This window comes from Pelodiscus sinensis, chromosome 2 (genome assembly GCF_049634645.1).
Source record: "Pelodiscus sinensis isolate JC-2024 chromosome 2, ASM4963464v1, whole genome shotgun sequence".
NCBI lineage: Eukaryota > Metazoa > Chordata > Testudines > Trionychidae > Pelodiscus > Pelodiscus sinensis.
This window is the reverse complement of record NC_134712.1, coordinates 129,614,543-129,628,650: the sequence shown is the minus strand read 5'-3', so window position 1 is coordinate 129,628,650 and position 14,108 is coordinate 129,614,543. Positions and strand designations below refer to the sequence as shown.

Here is a 14,108-nt window from a genome sequence, read left to right as displayed (position 1 = left end):
TGATAAAATTCAGGGTTTTTTGTTGGTTTTTTTTTTTTTTTTTTTTTTTTTTTTTGTAAAATGTTTTTCCCCCACCTCATAGACATGGACAACTTTTCTGACAATGCTGTAGTCAGAGCTACAAGGACACCTCCACCAGAACCGCCAAAGAACCAGGAATCTGCTTTGAGACCCTTAACAACGCAAAACAGCCCAAGAGTGCAGAGGAAGCATCTGGGCGGTCCAAACCTCACATATGTCAAACCCAAGGACAAAACAAAAGACTCTGGTAAAAAAAACAACCATGCAACCACAACTCCAGTTCCTCAGCGGTCACCACCACACCATGCCCTGAGGAAACTGTGAGTGAAAACGCCCACATTCACAAACCCAGAGCACGTACTCTAGGGGTTCTGAATGTGCACAAACCTGGAGCACACGCTCTAGGGGATGCATATAAAAAACCAAGGACTGAAAATTCCTGCAATGCCAAGGTATTGCAGCCACGCAAACACAACTCCAGTTCCTCAGCGGCCACTGCCACACCAAGCCCTGAGAAAACTGTGAGAAAACGCCCACATTCACAAACCCAGAGCATGCACTCTAGGGGTTGTGACTAAAATACCAAGGACTGACAAACCATTCTCCCAAAACCATAAGCTCATCACAGCTCCCCCATATTCTAGTATGGGGGAAGCGTTTGATGCTTCATTCAGAAAACTGGTGAACTCTGTATCCTCAGGGGTCCTAAAAGAAAGGGGCTTGGGCAAAAGGGTCATCCTGAGGGGTTCCCATCAGATAAGGTGTAAACAAAAGGGGGGGACAGCATTTGGCAGATAAATGGGTGGCTGCCAAAAAGTTCCAGGCCAAGATCACTGCAAAATTTTTAAAAAAGGCTAAAGAAGTGGTGAGGGAAAAAAAAACCAAAAACAGATGCCCCCTACTGGAGGCTCACAAAATGGCTTATCTGACCTGTGGGGTGGTGATGAGTTTGTAGATGGGTCCCTGGCTAGTCCTGATGACTCTCTGAGACCGCTCTGACTCTGAAATAGCATCTGAGGTAGAAGATGCCCCTGATGGTCCCGTAGAGGAACCCCCAAGTACCCCTGAAAATCCAGGGTTGTATATGGAGAGAGTGAGAAGTTGGCAACATGAAGTACCTAGATTTGGGGGGAGGGGGGGGTCAGTGTATTGTGAGGAATTTTTTATTTTGTCAATCTTGAGCAAATAAATTCAGCTGAACAGGTTATTGAAGCCATACGTAGGGGAATACAGTTAGTTCTAGATGACGTTAATGGTAGGGTAGGCCCTGATGATTATGTTCAGTTACATTTAGAGAGCTGTAATTTTACTGGTTTTGGTCAGAAGAACTAGGGACAAGCTGTCTGCTGAGGATTTTTTTTTTTAAACCAGACCTCAAAGCTGTTACAGAGTAATAGAGAGTTGCACCTCAATGGAACATTGCGCCTCATTGTGACAGTTGTAAAAAACTGGGGTGGGGATGCTCGTAGAGTTTTAAATTCTATCCTTAGTAGTCAAATTATTCATAAAAAGAGACACGGTTTAGTAGACCTGGCTTACACCGGTACCAATCTGTGTTTTGCGGGCGGGCTCTTGGCCGTCATGTCTGATCGTAAACCTATGGACACCGAATTGTTAGAGGGGGCGAGAAAGCTCCACGAGAAACTGGGGTGGTCAGATCAAAAAAAGGTTATGCTCAGCGACGTAAACTATGCTCAGCAAAGTTTGAACAGCATTTAGGAGTTAACATACAGGTGGAGCTGTATACGGCCAAAGGCAGCTGGGGCTTTTTTAAAACGAGGGGCCCAGTGTACCCCAAGACTGACTTTATCCTGTTGCACAATGAGCATTACTATGGGGTTCTGGATGCGAAAAAGTTGTTCGGAGCGAAAAATTGTGAGTTTTGCCACACAGTGTACAGTCACGACCACTCTTGCAGGTATTGTTGCCGCCTCTGCTTGAGCAGAACGTGCTCAGACAGCGTGGGCATGCCACTGAGGTGTCCTAGTTGTAGACTATTTTGTCGATCCAAAGAGTGCTTAGTCAGACACATAGACTGCGCATCGAAAAAACAAGTCGAATGCATGTCTAAAACTTTGTGTGATGAGTGTCAATCTTACGTGGACAAGCGGCACCGCTGTAAAGGGCGGCGCTGTAAGCAGTGTAAGGGCTTGCTTGTTGGCAACATAGACAGTCATCTCTGTTTTATGGACAGCCTTAGAAAGCCTGAATCCTCAGAAAAGTATATTTTTTTTATGATTTCGAATGCACGCAGGAGACGGGGTTGCACACTCCCAATTACATTTTTGCTATGGCCCTAAAGCCAGAAAAATCCTGGGAATTTAAGGGTAGTGAGTGTCTCTCTCTGTTCGTTAAGACCTTTATTGGCAAAGAGTTCCGTGGCTACACATTCATAGCACACAATTCCAAAGGTTACAATGCGTACTTTGTTGTGAGACAGCTACTGAAGGAAAAGATGTGCCTAGAACTGATCACTCAGGGTAGTAAACTAATGTGTGTGAAAGTTAAGGCCCTGGGCATTCGTTTTATAGACTCTTTAAACTTCTTGCCCATGAAGCTTAGCAAGCTACTGCAGACGATGGGGTTTGAAGGGTGCAAAGGGTATTTTCCACTTTTTTTTTTTTTTTTAACACTTTAGAAAACCAAAATTACGTGGGGCCTATGCCCGGTGTGGGACACTATGGTGTAGACAGTATGATGCCCAGGTAAAAGCAGAGTTTCTTGACTGGTATCGAGACCACAGCTCTGAGACGTTTGACTTGCAGAAAGAACTCGCGTATTACTGTCAACAGGATGTTAAAATTTTGAGACGGGCTTGTATTCTATATAGAAAAGAGATTATGAAAATGACAGAGATGGGGGATGTAGCAGAGAGAGGCCCTGGTAAATTCACCGAGATAAACCTGTATATCGATCCTTTCCAGTACATTACGCTGGCCTCAGTCTGGATGGTGATGTACAGGTTTATGTTTATGGAGCCTAACACGGTAGCTCTTCTCCCTCCAGACAATTACCACCGGCAGAAAAAGAGATATTTGACCCCATCTATTCAGTGGCTGCTGTATACCTCTTACAAAGAAAATATACAAATACGGCATGCTTTACAGGGTGGGGAACTACAGGTAGGCCCCTACTTTTTAGACTGTTATGCCAATGTTGACTGGGTACGCACGGCCTTTGAGTTTAACGGGTGTTTTTTCCATGGCTGTGTCACCTGTTATTGTGAAAAAGCACAAATCCCTATGACAGGGACAACTTTTGGGTTTCTTTATTACAAGACGCAGCTTAAGACCGACTATCTAAAATGACTTGGTTTTGTAGTGAGGACTCTCTGGGAGCATGAGTGGGAGGTGATGAAAGAAACAGACAGGGAGCTTGCAGGCTTTTTAAACCGAGCCCAGTTACCCCAGCCTCTCAGGCCTAGCGATGCTCTTTTCGGGGGGAGGACAAACGCTATCCGCCTATATTACAAGCCTAACCCCGGGGAAGAAATCCACTATTATGATTTTACCAGCCTGTACCCTTTCGTAAACAAAACCAAAGAATACCCTATTGGACACCCCGATATAGTTTGACAACTTTGGACCCCTCGCAAATTATTTTGGAATTGCAAAAGTTAAGGTGTACCCCCCGCGAGGCCTCTTTCCCGTTATTACCTGTCAGAGTGGGTGGCAAGCTTATGTTCCCGCTATGCCAAATGTGTGCGGAAACTGAGCAGCGGGAGACGTGCACCCATACTGATGAGGAGAGAGCTATCCGGGGACATGGTGCACGGTGGAATTGAATGTGGCCATAGCAAAGGGGTATACAGTGGCTAAAATCTATTAAATCTGGCATTTCAATGACAAATCTGACAAACGCTTTTCAGAGTATATAAAATTACACCTCCGTCAGAAACAAGAGGCTTCAGGGTATCCCAGCTGGTGCACAGATGAACGAAAACAAAATAAGTATGTTAACGATTTTTACCAAAAAGAAGGCGTGCGTTTACGCCAACACGAGATCCAGTCGAACCCTGCTAAATGCCAAATTGCTAACTGTTTTTAAATTCTCTGTGGGGTAAATTCAGCCAAAGAACAAACCTACCCAACACTAGCATCGTAAGAGACCCTGACGAACTCTTTGAGTACCTGTTTTCCCCCAATTACGAGGTTTTATCCTGCGAGTTTATCGACAATGAAACAGCCTGCGTGTCTTGGAAGCACGCAAAAGACCGGTACTCTGTCTCTGGCAATACCAATGTTTTCATAGCCTGTTTCACCACCGCTTATGCCCGCTTAGAATTATACAGTCTCCTAGATGGGTTGCAAGAGTGGTGCTTATACCACAACACTGACTCAGTTATATTTATGAAAAGGGAAGGTGACTGGAATCCCCCTCTGGGGGATTATTTAGGGGACCTCACGAGCAAGATCCCGTCAGATCAACACATCACTGAGTTTGTGTCGGCAGGCCCGAAAACCTATGGGTATAAGCTGTCGGGAGAAAAGGCCTGTATGAAAGTCAAAGGGATTATCCTAAACGTAGCAAACTGTGCAAAGATCAACTTCGACAGTTTGAAAGATCTAGTCCTGGACTATTGCACGGGTCTGCAAGAAAACGCCTCAAAAAAGATAGAGGTGCAACAGCCCTCGATTGTAAGAAACAAAAATCAGTGGCAAACTGAGACAAAAACCCTTAAAAAAAACACAAAGTCGTTTATAACAAGATGGTCCTAGGAGAAGGGTTTAAAACACGGCCCTACGGCTTTTGAAAAATGGATACGAGGTGGAAACACCCCTTTTCTGCAATTCTCGCATGGCCTAGTAACTGTGGGAAAAGTTACTTTATAAAAAACGTATTGGATAATTCCAAACACACACTGTCTGTTATGCCTGAGAATATTGTGTGGTGTTACAGTTGTTGGCAACCTCTGTATAAAGAACTGCTCTGTAAATATCCCTTTATCAATTTTGTGAATGGTCTGCCTAATGCTTTTGACGATGACCGTTTGTTTCCTACTAATGAAGTGAATCTGATTATCGCGGATGATCTGATGAACTCTGCTTGTGAAAGTGATGAAATTGAGAGAGCCTTTACCAAGTACAGGCAGTCCCCGGGTTACGTACAAGATAGGGACTGTAGTTTTGTTCTTAAGTTGAATCTGTATGTAAGTAGGAACTGGCGTCCAGATTCAGCCGCTGCTGAAACTTACTAGCGGCTGATTACCAGAAGCCCGAGGCAGAGTTGCTCTACTCCGGGCTTCCTGGAATCAGCCGCTGAGTAGTTTCAACAGGCTGAATCTGGACGCCAGTTCCGACTTACATACAGATTCAACTTAAGAACCCCAGGCGTCCCCAAGTCAGCTGCTGCTGAAACTGATCAGCGGCTGATTCCAGGAAGCCCGGGGCAGAGCAACTCTGCCTCGGGCTTCCTGTAGTCAGCGCTGGTCAGTTTCAGCAGCGGCTGACTTGGGGACGCCTGGAGCAGAGCAGCTGGGGTGCTGTCGGGTTGGTCCAGTAGCACCCAGAGCGGCGCTGCAGGACCAACCAGCAGCACCCCAGCTGCTCTACCACAGGCATTCGGAGAAAAGCCTGGTCTGCTGGGGGGGCGCTAGCTGCGCCCCCTCCCCCCCAGCAGACCAGGGAGACGCGGGCGGCGGACCGAGACACACCGCGGTCCCACTGCCCGGGTCCTCCGCGGCTTTGCTCCACGTCTCCCTGGTCTGCTGGAGACCAGCAGACCAGGGAGAAGGGGAGCAAAGCCGTGGAGCACACGGGCAGCGGGACAGCCCAGACGCGCCGTGGCTGTCCCACTGCCGGCGTCCTGAGGCTTTGCTCAGACAGCAGACCAGGGAGATGGGGAGCAAAGACAGCTGTGGCGCGTCTGGGCTTTCCCGCTGCCCGTGTGCTCCACGGCTTTGCTCAGCGTCTCCCTGGTCTGCTGACCAGGGAGACGCGGAGCAGCTTTTCTCGCCCCGGAGGACGCGGGCAGCGGGACCGCGGTGCATCTGAGCGTCCCGCCGCTCCCGTCCTCCAGGGCGAGGAAAAACCCCATTCGTAACTGCGGATCCAACATAAGTTGGATCCGCATAACTCGGGAACTTCCTGTACGTGCACCACAGGAACTTGAGCATTATGTATATCGTTCAGAACGTATTTTGTCAGGGGAAAAAGAGCCGTACGATTAACCTAAATGCTAAGTACATGGTTCTGTTCAGAAACCCCAGGGATAAACTACAAATCGCTACGCTTGCTCGGCAAATGTACCCCGGCAAGGCTCAATTCTTTCTAGAAGCTTTTGAGGATGCTACCAAAAGACCTTATGGCTACCTGGTGGTGGATTTAAATGCATCCACGCCAGAAGCTTATAGACTAAGAACCGGTCTTTTCCCTCCAGACTGGCCGGTGGCTTATACTTTGAAAAGAACACCTGCCGGGTATAAAAAGAGATGATTTATTGGCAGACCCTTTTTAACAGCTGGGGGTTGCCAACTGAAAACATGTCTAGCTGTGTGAAGAGAACCTGGCTCCTTTAAAATTACTTAGCAAATCTCCCCCGCAGCAAAGGAAGGCTATACTGTGTTCGGCCTCTTACGATTTAGTAGTGGCCATCTCAGAAATAGTACTCCATACCTTAAAAGGAAACGTGCCTTTGACACAGAATCAAGTGAGTGTGCTGAAAAAGAAACGCACGCTTATAAAAACATTGTCTAATAAAAGGGTCTTGCTTAAAAGAAAGAAGCATCTGGTGAAGCAGTCTGGGGGGTTTATCAGCCCTTTGTTAAGTTTTGCTGTCCCTCTGATAACGGGGCTTTTGAATAACCGATAATGGAGTATGCAGAAAAAATGTACCTGGTGCCCAGCCATCAGCTGGAGCAATTAAGGGCTCCCCCTCCAGTGGAGGAAAATATCAGAACAACTGCAACTTGCTTACTGGATGCAGAAATGAAGTCTGTTCTTCAAAGGACGAAGAGTATGTCTACACTACCACCCTAGTTCGAACTAGGGTGGTTAATGTAGGCAACCGAAGTTGCAAATGAAGCCCGGGATTTAAATATCCCGGGCTTCATTTGCATCTTGTTGGGCGCTGCCATTTTTAAAGCCCTGGTAGTTCGGACTCTGTGCCCGCAGCTACACGCGGCACGGAGTAGGTAGTTCTGCCAGGTAGGCCTGGCAGTAACCAGGGCTGGGTTCAATATCTTGGGGTCCATCTCACATAGAACTGGCTCGAGCCCCCACCCAGTAATCTGGGAAATTCACACACCCCTGGGCACCTCTGAGAGGCAATGCTTCCCTACTCGCAAGCACTGAGTCGGAGTGTAGGAAAGAAACATTTAATGAAACAGAGAAGTCATATGGCATTAAGTTGGGGAAAACACCACAGAATTCATAACCCAAACATGAGCCAATCCCCTACCAGCCAAGAATCGCCCGAAGTCCAAAGAGTCTGACACCCCAAAAGTCTCTGTCCCTGGTCCGTGCCACCCAAAGTTCACCCACAGGGTTTCACTTCCCAACCTGGGTAGAAATGGGGGTGGGAGGATAGATAGGGGGCACCTTATACGAAACTCCGCCACGCTCCACCAACTGTCTCGTCCCACACCACTGGATGCTCCACTGGGCACCTACCGCCGCTCCTCATCTGCTGCCGCCGCTGGTCACCACTCTTCACCTGCAGCTGCTCCTCACCTGCCGCCGCTCCATGCCACACCACTGATGGCCACTCCTCACCTGCCGCCGCTCCACACCACACTGCGGGTGGCTGCTCCTCACCTGCCACTGCTCCACACCACAACGCTGGTCACCGCCACTTCACTGGCTGCACTAGGTCTGGCTCTCAGCCAAACCAGTGATTTCAACTCTTTAGCCACCAGCTTGACTGGCAAATGAATCCAGCTTTCACTGGACTAGCAAAAGAAAAAACTTCTCAGGGAGTCTGCTTTAGGTCTGTCCTTAAAACAAAGGGGGAAAGGTGCAGGCCAGGCCAGCCTTATAGCTCACACCTGGTAGGTGTGAAGCAGGCTGACTCAAGCCCTTTAACCCTTTCTCCCACCTCGGTTCACTCAACTCTGGAAGGGGGAAGGCTTGTTCTTCCGAGACCTCTTACCATGATGGTGGTGTCTCTCCTGCAAGCGCTGGTGGCATGTTTTACAGTTCCCACATTTAGGGGTAGCATGATTAGTGACCCCCACAACAGTCCCAAATTATATACAATTCTCTACATTCTATTCCAACACTGACCTTCCATCAGCCCTGGCTGAATGGGATTTACATAGCCACACCTCAGATTCTCTCCTGAGCAGTATTTACATATCAACAGTTAACAGTTAATTACCTTGCAGTGCTAAACAATTGGGCTGTGTCTACATTGGCACCCTTTTCGGGAAATGCTTAAAACGGAGCAGTTTTCCGTTATAAGTATTTCCAGAAAAAGCGCGTCTACATTGGCAGGATGCTTTTCCGCAAAAAAGCCCTGATCGTCATTTTTGCTGCCGCTTTTCCGGAATAAGTGGCCAGTGTAGACACAGCCCCGTAGTGGGCACACCCACCCCTCCTTTTAGCTGGCTGATAGCAAGCAGCAGTTCAGCCCCTGCTTACACATATAAGATGCCTCAGTGGCCTTCTCATTTATGGTTTGAAAAGCTGCAGGTTTTGGCTTTTTAAGAGCTAATCATGCCTACGCATAAAATATTCAGTTTCTTTATCTTTATACTCTGGATGTGTGGTCTCAAAATGGTGGCACATCTTGGCAGGCACCATAGCACTATTTGGAAATAATTTGCTGCATAAGACACATTGGGGGTAATTATTAGCGTCTACAAAAACAAGAAAAAGATAGCTTTCATCATATTTCGTTTCTTATTTACAGTTCCGTGCAGTTTACTGGAAGTACATTCCTCCCTTCCAGGAATCACACAACTTTCCAGTAAATCAGTTTTCTCTTTTTCAATATTTTCAGATCCAGGTATGGGTTGAGAAACCATGTCTTTTAATGTCCCTTTTTTAAGCCACTGATCCATCCTTAATATAAAAAAAATAATATTGTGTGTTAATTACGTCAGTTCGAGGTGATTCTCAATTATGCTTTTGAAGGCTTTCTAGTTTGTCAACCCTGCGGAGCCCCTGGAGATGTTTCACAGAGCCCTGGGGCTCCGCAGACCACAGTTTGAGAAACACTGTTCTGAAAGAACTCCCTTTTCCCCATCCACACACACCTTTTTGTGAAAGAGCTCTTTCGCAAAAAGGCTTCTTCCTCGTAGAATGAGGATTACCAATACTGGAAAAACCCCTCTGTTCTTTCGATTTTCCTGCAGAAGGATGCAATTACAGTGTGGACGCTCCTCAAGTTTTGTCAGAAAAATGGCTACTTTTCTGAGACAACTCTATAGTGTATCCTTGTCTTAAGAGTTCAGTAGCTCAAAATAATTAATTGCTAGGCTCATGACATTTGCATGCTTCATAGCTCTTTCCAGATGTCACAGCAGTCCAGAGATCCTAAAAATTTCGAGGTTCTTGGCTTTCCATGTCTCTCCTTGCCTTGCACAGCTTTGAACCATCCTTTCTTGCATCATTCTGCATATCTCGTGGTCCTTCAGACAATATAATCAATCCACCCATAGTGGTGTGAAAGCTTTATAAAATGCTGAAATATAGAGTATACTCTGTGTGACAGGGCGCCTGCCCTGCACTGGGCCTTTAAGCCCAAGGCTCAGGCCCCGAGCCTGAGGGGAGGCTGGAAGAATCAGCTGAAATGGTTAGGCTAATGAGCCCAGCTGCCAGCTATAAAAGGAGAAGCCCAGTTGCTGGAGGACGGGAGTGCAGGGCTGACTGCAGAGGCAGCAAGAGCTCCTGGGAGGGAGACAGCTGCAAGAGACGGACTGGAGAGGGGAGCTCTCCCTCAGCAGTTGCTGGGGACTCCAGGAGAGTGTCACCTGGAGACTACCTGCCGAGGGGACACTGGCCTGGAGATTGCAGCCAGCTGGGCAAGGCCAGGTAGGAAGTGGCCCAGGGCAGGAGCGGGAGGCGCCCCTCTTGGCCGGAGAGCCTCGGTGTGTTTTGGCTAGTTAGCCCCACTGAGGGAGTGACCCTATACCCGGTTGCTCACAGGGCCCTGGGCCGGGACCCGGTGGAGCAGGGTGGGCCCGGGTCCCCCTACCGGGGGGGGGTGCCCAGCTACGACGATAATCCGTTGTGGACTCGGCCTTGTTTAAAGGGCCAGTATAAACTGCTGTGTAGCCGATGATGAGCAACCCATACAGACTGTAACTTGCCCTGAGATGGGCCATGTGAAGACAGTCAGGGGGCACTGAGGCTACTGGGGGGCGTGTGCCCCGTGACACTCTGTTTTAAGAAATGACATATCTGTAAATAAGCCTTTTACTTTTTTCTTTGTATTTAACATGGACCTTGGATTTTAATTGTTCAATTTTATGTGAAGCTTTACAACATTATATTCCAGCAAACTGACCAAAAAAGTGCCATTAAAATTTCAGGAAGGTGCCATTTTGAAACATCCTTAACCTAAAAAGGAGTGAATAAAATGGCTTAACCATTTAATGTCTAAATTCTCTAGTACTGTAGAGCACAAGAAAATCTAAAGAACAGTTTGGAATTGGTTTTGGTTTCCAGCCTAAAACGAGGAAAATAGGCCTAGTCACTCAAAGTCAATGGGAATTTTGCCTGAGTAAAAGTTTCTTGGGCGGCATTGAATAGAGATAATAAACAAAAAATAATATATATATATATATATATATATCTTCTAATCCTTATGTCTGTTTGATTCTATGAGACCTGATCCCTTCAATCTAACAGGCACCACTGAGATCTTGACATTTAATATGAAAAGTAATTAATTATGCCAGAATACCCAATGCATAGATAGTATTTTGAATATCTATTCTGAATAAATACTATGCAATATCACACTCGTTTTTGTTTGTTGCCCATTTTTGTTTCCTTTTCATATGCTTGTGGTTTGATTTATTATTAGCACAAATAAAAGAGCGAATTTAAAGGTTACATGTGTGATATGCCCCATGCCTTATGAGAACTGGATTGTAAATATAGATATGCATAATTCAAACACTGTTTAGATAAAACAGTTCATGTAAGATATCAATGTTACAGTTACAATCTGCTGGATCTGTATATCCTATATTTGTGCATATATCATTCTTGTATGTGAAGTTAAAAATATGAAGTGTGAATCTGTTTATAGTTCTGAATGTACTAATGAGAGACATTACTGGTGTCCTGGCTACTTAATGGCTTGGTGGATGGTCTGAATAGGAGAGGCAGATCCCACAGTGAATGGGTAGATCATATAATAAATTGATGCAGAGCTAGTCTACAGAAAATAAGCCTCTCTGCACTGGACAGGGAAAGATGGAAGGAAATAGCGAGGGAGGCATCGGACACCAATGGGTGTTGAGCCCATGGTTGTTGATGATGATGATCAACTCAACAACCTGTAAACAGTATTGTCCTTTAAGCTCAAATTGTGATTGGTCGTAGAAAGACATCTGACCATACTACCTGGTATTGGTATCCATTTTGAATCTGGTATTTTTCCATAGGAGTGGGAGATGTCAAACAAAGAATTCCTGCCCTGGGGGAGAGTCTATTTAAACAATGGGAAGCCATCAGCCCTTTGAGTTCAGCTGGCTCTTGAAGCTGCCTGGTATGCTCTAAAACAGGGGTGCCCAAACTTTTTTCCAAGAGGGCCAGATTTGATGAAGTGAACAAGCGTGAGGGCTGACCATTTTGCCTTACATTCTTTGAACCATTAAAATTAAATGCAAATTAACTATTTTATGCAAAGTTTATTGCAAACGGCATACTTTTCATTTCGTCACATGGATGACAAATCTAAACAGGTGTTAAATCACTCTGCCTTTCATATCTGAAGGCCAGATGAAAAAAAAATCCAGGAAGCTGAAATAAATGTCAGGAACATTGTAAAGTACATTACATATTATTGGTAATAAAGGTTGTCTGTCAACTTTTAAGTTAAAAAAATATGAACAGGAACATAACACCAAGTATAAATGTTGTGTCCAAATATATTTATAACTGATTTAGACCAACTGACATTAACTGAGATTTTACAATGTATTCATCTCAATACATATGGATTCGTTGGGAGCCATAAAAGATAGATATTGCCAAATTACCTGTGGGGCCGTATTAAACCAGAACACGGGCCGCAATTGGCCCGCAGGCCGGACTTTGGACATGCCTGCTCTAAAAGGATAAAAAAGGTCTCTGAAGAGGTCTGGAGAGCCAAATCAGAATAAAAGGACAATTATGATATAAAGCTTATATCTGAAATAAGAACAGCTGTTTAGGATAAGAATTTACATGTAACAAGTTTATTTGTGGATTAGAAATAGCTATACAATCTCTATTCGTTTTAATTTAGTAATGTACTTTGATCCATCTGTTTTCACTTGCAACCACTTAAATCCTACTTTTAGTGCTTAAGAAAAACTCTTGTGTGTATTATCTGCAGTCTTAATTGTTACCTGAGAGGAAAGGGGGGCAACCTCAGTGCACATCTCCCAGATATCCATATGAGCTTTCCCTGTTTAAAACTTTTACACAGGATAATATGGATTTGTTGGGTTTTTTGGTGTGTGTGTGTGTGTGTGTGTGTGTGTGTGTGTGGTTGCTTTCCTGGATGCTGAGCCTTTAGGACTGAATCATCTCAGAGTGGAAGTGGTACAGTGTCTGCATTGCTCAGCAGGGGGGCAGTAACTAGTGTTCCCCCTAAGCTGCCCCGCAGCACAGCTTTACAGGTGATTAATCAGCCCAGCCCAGTCAGTGACCTCCATGCACGGAGTCCTGAGCCTCTCTGGCAGTAATCCCCACTCTATGCCTTGTGGGGGAGACCAGAGAATCTGGCCTAGCAGGGCAAGGTGGTTGTGAGCTGTAGAGAGCAAGAATGCAGACATTAGTGGCATGCTCAGCACACTGGAGAACTATGCACCCTATCACAATATGCTCCCTGAACATTAAAATCCCTTTCCATAAGGGTTTAGACCGGAGACTTGATTACAAGAGTTACAGACAACAGAAATACTACTGTATGCGTTATGTGACCAATTACAGGAAAACAATGTAGATCAAAGAAGCTAGAGAGTGAATGAAAGTTACTTGCAACTTAAATTAATTTTGAATTAATTATTTTGAGAATCACAAAATAATTTGTGACTGTGAATAGAGGCAAAATCCACTGAATAAATTCTTCCATCATGATTTATTCACTCAGCTTTACAAATTGAATAATATTAAGAGAGCTCTCTCATATGAAATGTATAGCATAAAATGATTAAATGTTGCTGCTAGAAAGAAAGGTACCTTCATAAAGTAGATGATGTACAGGATACTTTATCAGTGAAGAGTAATGTTAAAAAAAACACAGTACAAGTATTTAATATTGTAGCAGCTTTAAATGAGTTCAGAAAACCTCTATATCTCTTAACTTTATTGGTATTTGAGTTATTGAACTACAATTGTAATTTATACATTGATGTCCATAAATACCCACACCTTTAAAGCTAATGTGAATACACATACACAATATTTTAGCCATGTAGTCAATGTTCTATTTTCAGTTTTTGTTACTGTACTAAAAAATATACAAATGTGCCCTAAATCCTAACCTTGTTTAAATGACTCTTCATTTTTCAAATGTCATATAAAATCAATATTAGTACTACTATTATTTGTATTGATATAACACCTAAAAATCCCAGTTCAGGGTGCCAACCCCCATTCTCTTAATCTCTGTACAAATGCATAATAAAAAGATGGCTCCATCCCAAAGAGCTTGCAGTGTTACAAAAAATCTGGTCTGATTTTCTTACTACATAAAATGAATCCATTAGCAGAATGATACTAAAGATGCACAATACAGAATCCACAACATTGCACAGGGTGACCAGCTATAGAGAAGCTATGCAAGGGGACTCTTAATTTGAAGCATGTTATGACTTTCTCAAGTGACCATTTATCAGTTGCTAATTTTGGTGGAAACAGGAAGAATATGTCAATGAGAAGTAGGAATTGCTAGGCTTATGATAGAGAAGGGCTGAAGAAAACAGA

The 14,108-nt window shown here is 44.8% G+C and overlaps 1 protein-coding gene across 6 annotated transcripts in view; it reads left to right on the top strand.

Annotated features, from left to right (window-relative positions):
• LOC102460989 (uncharacterized) overlaps positions 1-5,134 on the top strand; it is a 62,661-nt gene extending 57,527 nt beyond the window's left edge. For all 6 annotated transcript variants that reach the window (XM_075921447.1, XM_075921446.1, XM_075921444.1 and 3 more), the window contains one exon: positions 83-5,134. The gene's annotated coding sequence lies outside the window, so the exon portion shown is untranslated. The remainder of the gene's footprint in view (positions 1-82) is intronic.
• The last annotated feature ends 8,974 nt before the right edge of the window (positions 5,135-14,108 follow it).